The sequence below is a fragment of the Coenobita brevimanus genome, chromosome 100 (assembly GCF_032717465.1).
Source record: "Coenobita brevimanus isolate Jiangsu-jjx chromosome 100, ASM3271746v2, whole genome shotgun sequence".
In the NCBI taxonomy this organism is placed as follows: domain Eukaryota; kingdom Metazoa; phylum Arthropoda; class Malacostraca; order Decapoda; family Coenobitidae; genus Coenobita; species Coenobita brevimanus.
Genome location: NC_137053.1, coordinates 7,467,501 through 7,479,981, shown reverse-complemented (window position 1 = coordinate 7,479,981; position 12,481 = coordinate 7,467,501). Strand labels below are relative to the sequence as shown.

At 40.6% G+C, this 12,481-nt stretch overlaps 1 non-coding gene across 1 annotated transcript; it reads left to right on the top strand.

Moving 5' to 3' along the window:
• The first annotated feature begins 238 nt into the window (after positions 1 to 238).
• On the top strand, positions 239 to 357 carry LOC145414807 (5S ribosomal RNA). The gene has a single exon (XR_013899960.1). It is a non-coding gene; the product is annotated as a 5S ribosomal RNA (ribosomal RNA).
• Positions 358 to 12,481: the final 12,124 nt, after the last annotated feature.

The window sequence follows — 12,481 nt, the reverse complement described above, 5'->3', positions numbered from 1 at the left end:
TTCCATTTCCTCTTTCTTTTCGATTAATTTTGCAAAAATTTTCTCCCGTAAGTTACTTTTAATTCATTTTTTCTATATCAAAATAAATTGCAGTTATAATGTACAAAAATACATCAACGTAGCAAATACAGACATCAATAACTACTAAGGAAGTGGTGCTATGTAGCCTTTTTACCCGACGAATATACGTGCTCGATGAAACGAGAAAACGATCCTGTCAACATAATTTACGACCTGAGCCAATGGCCATACCACGTTGAGTACACCGCTTGCCGTCCGATCAGCGAAGTTAAGCAACGTTGGGTCTGGTTAGTACTTGGATGGGTGACCGCCTGGGAACACCAGATGCTGTTTGCATCCCTACATGTCAAGTGGGGTTGGTGGAGGATTAGTGCCCCTCCCTGTAAAACAATTAACTCTAAGCCGTTGGCCACCCGGTTTGGGATACATGGCGTCTGGCAATGAATGAATGAATATTCATGAAATATCCGGACCACAAGGAAAGGGTAGCACGGGAGGGAACTGGTGAATGTTGTTTGAAAGGACGCCAGTTTGATCCCTAGATGCGGCAGGGAACAGTTGGACGGTCTGAATTTCGCTTAAACGAACTTAATTTCCGTAAGCCTTACCGACGTCAAAAAAAAATCTCCACTGATACCAAACCAATTCTGAAAGAGAGCTGTATAGGGTATTAGTGCCCAAGCGGTGACATGTAAGCCTGTATGGCACTAAGTAAAGCTGCATGACCTCAGAGAGCGGTGGGCTAAGTACATGCAGACATAAGCAATTCATATACTATCGTGGACTAAGAAGGCTTTCTATCAATCTTAGCGATCTGTCCTGCATACTACACGTAGTTATTCTCTTGCCAGATATAGGTGTCATTAGTAATATAGACTGCATTATAATCAAACAGATTAATAAAGGGTCATAAGAAAAAATTACCAGGAAAAGAACAAATATTTAAAATGGGTGTGAGAGAGAGAGAGAGAGAGAGAGAGACAGACAGACAGACAGACAGACAGACAGACGGGGAGACAGACAGAGAACAAGAAAGAAGGAAAGAGGACACTGAGTTAAATTAATGTAAAGATGATTATGACACTAAAAAAAAGGGAAGGTGGCTTAAAGAAGTAGTTAAAACAAAGGGGAGACACGAAACAAATGATGTGAAAAGCACCAAAATGAGGAGAGAGGAGATGAAAGAAAGAGGGGAGAACAAAAAGAAAGCAAGGAGAAAGAGATCAGACAAGCGTAAGAAACAAAAGAATGGAGAAGAAAAAATATGATAACGAAAAAGATAATGCAAACACTGATTACCGAGAAGGGGAGAAAAGAGAAAAAACGAAATAAGATTATAGGGAAGGGAACATGAGGGACGAAAATAATTATAAAACTGTGAGAACGATGCTAGCGAAGGAAGAATAAAGCTAATGTGAAAAAAAAAGAGCAGGGGAGAGTAATTACTGGAGACTGGCCCCTTGAATAACTAGGTGGCTCTACGTGGTTATATACAAACGCCCTTCAGCCACTTCCCTATCCCCCAAAAGGAGGATGGTGGACTGATGATGGGCAGCTTCAAACTTTCAGTCCACTGAGTTCACGTTCACTTTAGCTTGCGGTTGCTACTTCTGCCACAACTACGACTACCACCCCCCGCCACCACTACTGCTACTACTACCACTACAGCGACCACCGAACTAGTCCTTTATCTTACTGCAACCACCGAACCAGCAGATTTATTTTAGAGAAGAGTTTTTAATTTGAAGACATATCAGTACATACCTCTTAACCCCTTCGATCGATAATGTAATTTTAGTCTATTTTTGTAAACCATTTCATTCTTTTTTCAGAGAGGCTTTCCAATCTGAACAGGTTGGGCACTGCATTTCTTAACCCAAAAATATGGTTATTCCCTCCTAAGTTAAAAAAAAAAAAAAAAATCGTCTGTACCATATGTAGGCCTATAAAACATCACTCAAGCTCACATGCTAGCGTAGCAAAAGATTTAATTAGAAAAAACACCAATTTTATTTGTCCATTTCTAGACGATTTTCTTCAGCTTAGGTCAGAACTCTTATACAGAATCCTCCTAAGCTAACAAAACACGACCCCTAATGTCTAAGAAGCCGTGTTCTCGACTGCTCAGGGGAGCTTTTGGCACCTTTTCTATAACGAGTTAGTTTGTATATTTCCTTTTATTATTCTCTTGTGTGTTCTGTCACCGATAGTTTCACAGATTGTATAAATAACATCTATCTATCTGGCTATCAATCAGTCAGTCTTTAAATTTCTATCTGTCTGTCTGCCTGTCTATCTGTCTGTCTATCTATTTATGTATTTATCTATCTATCTATCTATACTCAAATGCCCTGTCCTCCTCCATCAGGCCGCCCTTACTTCAAAACACACCAACCGCTTTTATATACCTCTCCACCCCATCCCTCCACCTCATCTTTGGCCTTCCCTTCTCTCTCTACCCGTCCACCTCACTCACATTCACTCTCTTTTATCAGTCCCTCATTCTCCATTGTCTGCACAAAGCCATATCATCTCAGGGTAACTCTCCTATCACGGGCCATTATATAATTTACATCATACACGATATATGCAGTCAGAGAAAATAATCTGCTAAGGAAGGGGTGCTGGGAGACTGTTGATATGTCGAGAATGTTGCTCTTAGTGTCTCTTCTGTTGTCAAGAGAGAGAGAGAGAGAGAGAGAGAGAGAGACAGACAGACAGACAGACAGACAGAGACAAACAGAGGTAAAATGGAGGCACATGATTTAGACCTATCGACTACACGTGAGTTATTCAAAAAAACAATAAATTTTTGCCAAGTTTCAGTCTTCCCGTAGAATCTGACCCCCATGAGGCGACGGTCTATCCAGGCTCCCTATTGCACAGCTGAGTGAAGAGGGACAATGTGAGGAAAAAATGTCCAAGAGTCTGACCGTTCCATGAATCGAAATTGGGTTTTTTCAGTTGCTAGCTGGATGTGTTAATCACCTGCCTCCCGTGACGCCATATACCTGGAGTTCATCATGGGTGGCTGCAACATAAAAAAAAAAAAAAAAAAAAAAACTTCATGATCTCATCCTGACTCACCTATTGCTCCTCACTCCATCCCAATCCACCTTCAATAAATACCTTTCAGTCTGCTCTTTGCTCTGCTACCATTTTTCGTTTCGTTGTAATGGCTTCTCCTCTACGTGACCTATTTTTTTTTTTTTTACTTTATTCTTGCTACTATTAGGCAATGTTAGTCCGTTTCGGGGTGACTTTTCCAGCTGGAGGTATTAGGTACGGGCCTCATTAACCCGTTCACTGGTTGGTGTCCAAAGTTCAGTAAAATCACCTGGAGGCAGCAGGAATGAACTAAAATAATACGTCATCGGAAAGATGGGGTTAACCGCCTTCCACTGTAACCTTTCTCTCCCCCCTTCCATTATCTCACGGATCACAGGCAGTGTTTGTTTTAATTTTACTCTCATCTTTTCTACATTACTAGGACGTATCACATACTTCATTTTCATCCTAATTCGCAGTCAGGGATATTCTCCATTTCATCCTAACTTAGCAATAGTCCTCCATCCCACTCCAGTCCACTATAACCTTCCTCCCCCTTTCCATTATTAATAATCTGGATCATTTGCAGTGTTTGTTTTAATTTCACTTTCATTTCTTGCACATTATCCTGTCGCAGTCACAATCCTTAATTTCATCCTAATTTCATTCCAGGATATTCTTCATTTCATCCTAACTTAGCAATTCCAATCTATTTCAACCAGGCCTCCAACACACACCCCACATTCACACTATTCCGGCTAGTCCTTATTATATTTCAGATCATTTTCTTGTACGTACTTTCCCGCTTCACTCTGGCTCATTGCAGGCCTCCATTAGACCCCAATTCACTTTTCAACATATTCTCTTCAGCCATCCTAAATCAACAGCAGTCTACATTCTATCCCATTTCACAGTTTAGCATATGACAGTTAACTATCCTGATACAACTGTCGTCCTTCACTCCTTTTCGGTTTAGGCTTCTGTCCCGGCAGTAATCTTAATATTTAACTCAGTCCACCTTCTACACTACTTAAACTAAAAATAAAATTAAACCAGTACTGCTTTTACTCTAACCTGGTCCAAAACTGATGTCTCTTCATCTTGAATGCCGATTTGCAAAAACATATTAACATTAAAATATGATGCTAGTCACTAAGAGGTGCCATGGAAAGAACGTTCAGACGTAGTATTGTCTCGTACTGTACTTCCAGTAGCCTACGTGAAATAAGCAGTAAAAGGAAGAAAATCTTGGTCAGGTTGAGGTTAAAGGGATGTAGTCAACTTTCTCAGGCTCCTATGAATAACTGTGTTATGAATGCAACTGTCTGGCATTATTCAGAATGATAGAATTGCTTATATCATGAGAAGGATTATGGTGACAGTATCAACTCTCTCTCTCTCTCTCTCTCTCTCTCTCTCTCTCTCTCTCTCTCTCAGTTGAATAAAACCATCTGACGTTAGCTAAAACTATACCTGAGTTGTTCCGATGATGGGAAGGTTAACGGCGACGGTATCCACTCCCATGATCCCACGACTCACTCAAAGATGATAAAAATCGTCTGGCGTTAGATGGAAAATAGCGTTAAAGTTATTCCAGCGACGAAAGGCTTCATGGTGTTCTTATAACTTCACAGTGTTCTCTCTCTCTCACTCTGTCTCTTATAACTCATCCAGCTGAATAAAATTGTCTGGCGTCTCCTGAAAATTACAAAAGACGTGACCATGACAGTGATAAACAGACTCAAGAGATTAATACTTTCAGTCCCATGATGTTTTTCTGTGCTCTATGTATTTATTTCTTTATTGCTGCCACCAGACTATTTCATTGATCTAAGAAAGGATATTTCGAAAGCAAAATATAAATAAGCTTTAATTTAGCCTCTTCACAACTAAAGGCATGATCTAAGTTATAAAAATGCCTGGTTGTAGACAGAAAAAACAGACTGAACTGGGCATCTGATTCGAGGGGTAAATATAGGAAATGTGTCCAAGCCGTCCCAGAAAATAAGTGGGTGGACAAAGAAAAAAGAAGAAAATAGTTAAAAATCACCAAGAAAACATGAAGAGAAAAAGAAACAGAGATTTCTTGTTGTGTCTGAGGTGGGGTTCGTGTTTGTGTGTGTGTGTGTGTGTGTGTGTGTGTGTGTGTGTGTGTGTGTGTGTGTGTGTGTGTGTGTGTGTGTGTGTGTGTGTGTGTGTATGTGTGTGTGTGTACAATGCACACTCTGTATTGTCAACAAATACTATCTATCTATCTATATACCTAGGCTGCTTCCCCCAAGGAAAGGGACAACAAATACATTCGTAATTAATATCCCTTTACTCAATCAGTAATTTATATAACAATACAAGCTGCGTGCTGCCCCACTAGACGAATTCTGTTATCATCCTTGCCGTGCTGCGGATTATTTGTTATGTACTGATCTCAGGGTCTGCATCTCAGCTGTCACAATACCCGAGTCTTTCACCGCGGGATATTAAAGTACAAGTTAATCCTTTTACATACCGAGAGTTAATGTGCTTTTGCTGTTGGTTTTCCATTACTATCTAGTGAGGTTGCGTCACAGGTGTGTATTCATTTATTGATTTTAGTTTTCAGTTATCAATCTCCAACGTGTTGTAAGAAAGTTGTAATGGGGACATAAGTAACTGCATTTCGACCGCATTATCCAACAATGCTAATTTTATGCAGTTTGTCCAATGATAAAGAAGCTTGCTCTATGACCTAGAATTTCTTGGGGAGAGGTGGGGTCACTGTGACCCTAAAGTTGACTTGAGCGTGTCGACCACTATGACAAGGGCACACCGTCAGCTGGAGGGGATTAGTTACGTTCCATTAATCAACAAAATCAGTTTTTGCGGTCTGTTGAGTGCAAGCTAACGACTAGAAAGACAAACGGATGGACGGAAATCTCCCATTTAGCTACGACTTGCTAGGCCCTTCACCTCGTCTTCGGAAATACCACATAATATTATTGTTTAACCGTCCGAGCAAGAACGCTTAACATAGCTACAGTCAGAGTTTGTTCCCTAGGCTAACCGATGAGTGAGGGTGCACGTTCGTGAAAATGTTGAATATTCAGGTATGACGTATACCTTCTTGAAATCCTCACGAAAAATTGTTATGGCTATGTGAAACAGACCTATTCTATTTTCACTAGAATTTCTATAAATATATCAAAAATATTCTAAAAATTGTCATTTCGCTGAACTTACTGAAGTTGGGATTTTTCACCGTGGAGCCGCAGTTTCCCCTTCATTTCATGAGGCATCCTTAAAAATATGTAATTTTTATTTAAGAGATAAAAATTCTTTCAAGGAAAACAATTTTACGAGAGATTTATAACTACATATTGTGACATCTGGTACTGCTAGGGCTACCATCAAGGGACGCAAATAACAGCTTTGTGGGAATCACAAGTCACGACTTGCTTAGTTGATTTCTGCGGAAAGCAAACAACAAAACGAATATTACTTCAGCCAGACCAAAGGTGAAGCTACAGTGGAAAGCTGTGAATATGAATGATAACTGTGCATAACATTATTTTCCTCAAAAACTACTCGTGCCTAACGCTTTCTGCTTGCTTGAACACAGTAAACACGTTATGGTGAGCACTTATTACCTGATATATTTATGTTTGTGAAACGAAAGATCAGTGTTTGTTCAAGCATTGATGAATGTGAATGAAGACACAATGATGACCACGATGCAAGGCGTAGACTTTAAATGGTAGAGACCAAAAAAAAAAAAAAGGCGGAGGTATTGGAGTGCTGTTGCCTTCGTTTCACATGTAAAGTGTTTGACTGCTTGAGAAATTACTACTTATATGAGAGTTATGGAAACAGACGAAGTAGAACATAAATAATGCACCAAGATGTTTTAAAGCGGGATGGAAGTATTGAGAGAACTGGTGATGAGAGAATAATAATAATAATAATAATAATAATAATAATAATAACAATAATAATAATAAAAATAATAATAGGTAGAGGGAATGAGAGGAAGGGGGAAGGCCTGGAAAAAGTGCAAGGATGGACGGATGTCGGAGAATTAAGGATGGTAAGAGGCCTGTACGGAATAGAGCAAAGTGAAATGAAATATTTTATGAGGAAATAACTCACTGGCCACAATCTGTAATAGGCAGCAAGCGAAGTATCTGAGGTAAGCCGTAAATCAGCGTGTTCTGGCTACGAATGCCTTAAAACTACTTTGTGAACACATGGAAGTATATATATATATATATATATATATATATATATATATATATATATATATATATATATATATGCAGTTCATTGTTATCGAGCACCGGACTGTCTGTCTGTCGTTCTGTCAATATACATCATTACCGTCTCTCTCTCTCTCTCTCTCTCTCTCTCTCAGCAACCCTTCTCCCCTCGTAAGATACATTTTTCGTCCTGGAGCATCGTCCGGCATCTATTTCGTCCCAATCAACAAACTCCTAGTATGAAGTGGCCGAACTGGACGAAAATGGAAAAATTTTGGTCCTCGTATCCAATCTCTCGCTTCAGGAACCCGGATAACAGCAAATATCGCGTGCCTGTCGAAAATATGCCGGAGTCGAAAACGAATATACTGCCGGGTTTTAGCTAACCATTAATTATTTTACTGCGTATTTATGTGTGGTTATTTACTTGCAATATTTGTGGTGTGTGTGTTTGTGTGTGTGTGTGTGTGTGTGTGTGTGTGTGTGTGTTTATTTTGAGAAGGTGGTATCATCGGTTTAATAATTCTTGGCGTGTTTTTTTTGTGATTATTTTTGTAGTGTGTTTTATTTATGCTGTTTTAACTCATAGAAGGAAAGAAAATGATATAGGAGAATACTGGGAATTGGGAAGATGAAGGGCAGGGGGGAAGAGAGAGGGAGAGAGAGAGAGAGAGAGAGAGAGAGAGAGAGAGAGAGAGAGAGAGAGAGAAAGAGAGAGAGAGAGAGAGAAAGGTGAGGGTGAGGCGTACGGGAAGGTGAATGGCAGATGAAAAGAGAAACAAGAGTTAGGCGAAGTGAAGATCAAAGAGAAGTGAGAGGGAGGTTAGGGGAGAGGGACAGTGAGGGGAAGGGAGGGGGACAGGTGAGGGGAAGGGTGGGGGACAGATGAGAGGAAGGGAGGGGGACAGGTGAGGGGAAGGGTGGGGGACAGATGAGAGGAAGGGAGGGGGACAGGTGAGGGAAGGGAGAGGGACAGGTCAGGTGAAGGGAAAGCGGACAGGTGATAGAAAGGGAGGGGGACAGGAGAAGGGAAGGGAGGTGGACAGGTGAGGGGATGGGAAAGGGACAAGTGAGGGGAAGGGAGGGGAACAAGTGATGGTAAGGGAGGGGGATAGGTGACGGAAGGTGAGGGGGGACATGTGAGGGGAAGGAAGGGGGACAAGTGAAGGGAAGGGAGGGGAACAAATGAGAGAAAAGGAAGGGAACAGGTAAGAGGAAAGCAGGCGGGATAGCCGAGTTGGACTGTGGCACCGGAAGCAAATTTTCACACTGTTTTAACTTCGACAGGTTTAAACCAGGAGGGCTAAGTTCTGATTACGTTAGTTTGCTGGAAATGGGGTTACGTTAGGATAGACCTGCATAGGATGACTAGATAAAGTTAGGCGCGCCATAATTCTGAGAGGGAAACTTAGTAAGGGTGTATGCGGAAAAAGGTTTTAACTTGATGCAGAATGAAAATTTAGTTTCTAAATCTCTAAAATTCCATTCCTCCCAAAAGAAAGTCATATAAAATAGGCTGCACGTGGGTTTATTCATTTCCCGATACACGAACACATGGCATTTTTAAAAGCTGGAGGTCATAGGCAAAGGGAGAGGCAGATTGGGTACATCTACGCAAGTGCAACCATGTCCTGACTATGATGACCAAGATTACGAGTTACCTGCTGAAGTAAAGATTTTATCAGAAAAGTATTGGGACAGCATGAATAGATAGTTACTGCATGCCCACCTTAAAGGGGCAGGTATGCCGGCAGGATTCAAAGGAAGTGCTCAGTACAATTGTGATAATATATAAGATGATGCAACACTGCAGCGAAAAGAAGCTTGAGAGGAGGATATCTGACGACACGAAAAACCTTTCAGCGAACCCTGTTACAGCGATATTTGTCCTACATTTTTTAACATTTGAGAGTTTTATTCCACACAGGGAACTGAAGGATTAAAGACAGCACAGAGTCGGTTCAATACATCCAACCAATGAAAAGCTGATATGAGAGTAAAAGGCAATGGGCTAGTTTTGTAGAAAATTACGGCGAGTACGAAGGTGTAGAATTGGAACCTCAGGCGTCAGATGTTTTTAGTATGTACTACATAGTCACATTTGTTCAAGTTCCTAAGTGTACCATTCCAGCGAACGATTTTTCCAAATGCTCATATAACTCTATCATTTTAACTGTTCACGGCACTGTGATATCAAGACAATTACAGTGTGATTTACTATTTTGAGGCGACAGCATAGCGCCAAAGTATCCGTTTTTCATAAACAGATGTAAATGAAACTCCGTACTTATAAATCTCATTATAGCTACATCAGTCATAATATACTGTATACGAACATAACGAGTGTTATACAGTTCCAGTGATTATTCTGTACTCCATAGCTAAGTGTATTTTATTCCGATTTTACTCGAGACTGTTTTTCTGGCTGGGGAGCAACCATAAGGGAAAGAATTGACAAACAAGCTTTGCGCACTTGATTAGCTAAAAGAAATTATTTTCAGGGAGAATGCAGCCATCACAGTGGATAAGTGGCACCGAAAACGCCCTCATTTGGAACGCAGGGTCATTTTTTGTTTTTTTCCAACCAAGAATACCGTTTTCATAACTTCATGTAACTGTGAATAAACTGTGATAAGCTCAAGACTGTGAATATCAATCTTCACTAAAAACAATCCATTAACACCACAAACATTCAAGTTATGCTGGTGCCTCAGGGAGAACAGTCCCCCTGAATTATTATTATTATTATTATTATTATTATTATTTTTAATATATTTTATAGTTGTTTTTGTTGTTGTTGCTGTTGTTGTTGTTGTTGCTGTTGTTGTTGTTGTTGCTGTTGTTGTTGCTATTATTGTTATTGTTGCTGTTGTTACTATTCTGATTACCATTTTAATAATTTCCTTCCCCAGTGAGAAAGGGTAGAAAATCCAGGTTACTGTACTCTGCAGTCTCATAGCGAAATCTTTGCCCACGTACAGATGAGATCACTAAGTATTATTATTATTATTATTATAGGAAAAAATAAACGTTTAGAAGCTGAGGGAACATCACCGTTGATTGTTTCAGGAAGGTACTCTCCAAACATTTCTCTCTCTCTCTCTCTCTCTCTCTCTCTCTCTCTCTCTCTCTCCAATTAGGAATTTCGCATCAAAAGTTTGGAAAATGCACTTACTGCATCGCACATTTAACATTTTCCTGAAGTTCCATCGTATGCCAGCACATTATATATATACATATTTTTTTTTTAGAGGAACTTCGTTAAATAGGCATAAAAGTATATAAAAAAAACTGATCTCCAAAACGAATGCCTAATTAAGTGTATCTTCATTTCACATATTAACATGTTTCTAAGTGGGAAATGAAATTTAGAACACTAGCTTTGTTCTAATTCATTGTTCTCCTTTCCTAAGCACTCCAGCGTTATTTTATCAGCCTTTGAAGTGTACTTAAAACTTACATACGTAGTCCGCCGCCTTAATACAGAATAGGTGAGCATCCTTGTACTGGTAGATGAAGGTGGAATAAATAGGACAGCGGGATGCAGTCAGAAACGAGATTGAATTCACGATGCAGCATGAAAATTATGGAATTGCAAGCAGCTTTTACTGTTCTTGCACGAGACCCGGTAATATACAATAAACAAAACAAAGGACAGCTCTGATAGCCGCAACCACTCCTGCATTACTGTATGGGGAGAGAAATAATTGATTTTGGAGGAGGAGGATGGGCGGACCCCTAGGGCCCCACCCTCTATAAACATTAGTTCGGGTGAAAGTCTTCTGCTATGCAAAATTACATGATCCTACGTACAAACTATGGCGCCGTTCTCCTTGAGGGCAGCCCCCCACCGGGGAGGGTGGCCATCGTGAGTCCCACCCTGCCTAATGCGTGCCGGGGTGAACGTCTGCTATTATGCAAAATTTCGTGATCCTATGGTAAACGTCATGACAGTGCATAAAGGCTTTGGTCAGAATACCCCAGTAAAGATTAACGATTGTACAATTTTTCTGTTTTGGAGGGGGCAAAAAATAAAATGGGACAGTCTCCTCTAAGGGCGGTCCTATTCCCCACCCATGGGAGCTGGCCATTGGGGTCACACCCTGCCTATGACATGGCCGGGGTAAATACCTACTGGTATGAAAACTTTCGTCTTCCTAGGTTTTAAAACCACAGTTGTGCACAATGGTTTTGCCGGACCGCTGGGGGCAGGCCTCACCCAGTGAGGGGAAACCCTCGGTGGTTCCACCGTTTCACGTGGTCGGGGCGAACATTTATCAGGAAGCAAAATATCTCGTTCTTCAGTTAAAAACTCCGGCCATGCATAAAGTCTATGACCGAGTCCACAAGGGGCTTCCTCCCTCCCCCCCCCTCCTTCCGTAAGGGGTGGCCCTTAGGACTCTCACCATTTTCATGACATGTAAAGCTCTACGATATTGAAGAAAAAAAAGCGTGGTCCTAGGTAAAATAAATAAATAAATAGATAAATAAAAATAAAAGACATGCCAAACGATTTTGGGTGGAACACCCGGGGGTCGCCACCCCCACGAGGGGCGGTCCTCGTGAATTTCACCCAGCCTGAATTCAAGCTGGCACGAGGGGAGATCTACCATTATGCAAAATTTCGTTTCAGTAAGTCTTCTTCCATAAGACCTGATCTTTATTCTTCAAGAATATACAGCATTTCAGGAACTGAGTGAGTTAGGGAGTGACGTAGTTAGGGACAAGCACTATATTTGGCAACGCCACTGGCCCCCCCCGCCCAAAAAAAAAAAAAAAAAATAGTACAATCATACCAGTCGTGAAAGAGATAGTCTCATCCTGAAATTAGTACAGGCGGTGGATTTACCGTCGACACGGTCACATTTGGAGGTTTCTTAAACATACGAGTACTTTTGGGCCTTAGAAAATAAAAATTAAAAAATGAATAAGTTATATATATACATGTTCCTGTAAATAAAATAAAATAAAATAAAATGAGAATGATTTATATCATATGCATAACTGTCTCACATCCCATCTGCAGTCCACGGCGTCCATTCTGGGGGCATGCAGGCCACAAGATGGATGTCTATGTTTCAGGATTAAACCAGTAGTTGAAACCTACTGTACAAAGACAGCAATACATCGACCACAATGCAAATTAATAATTATCAAGATGCAGATGGAATAACAAAACTTGC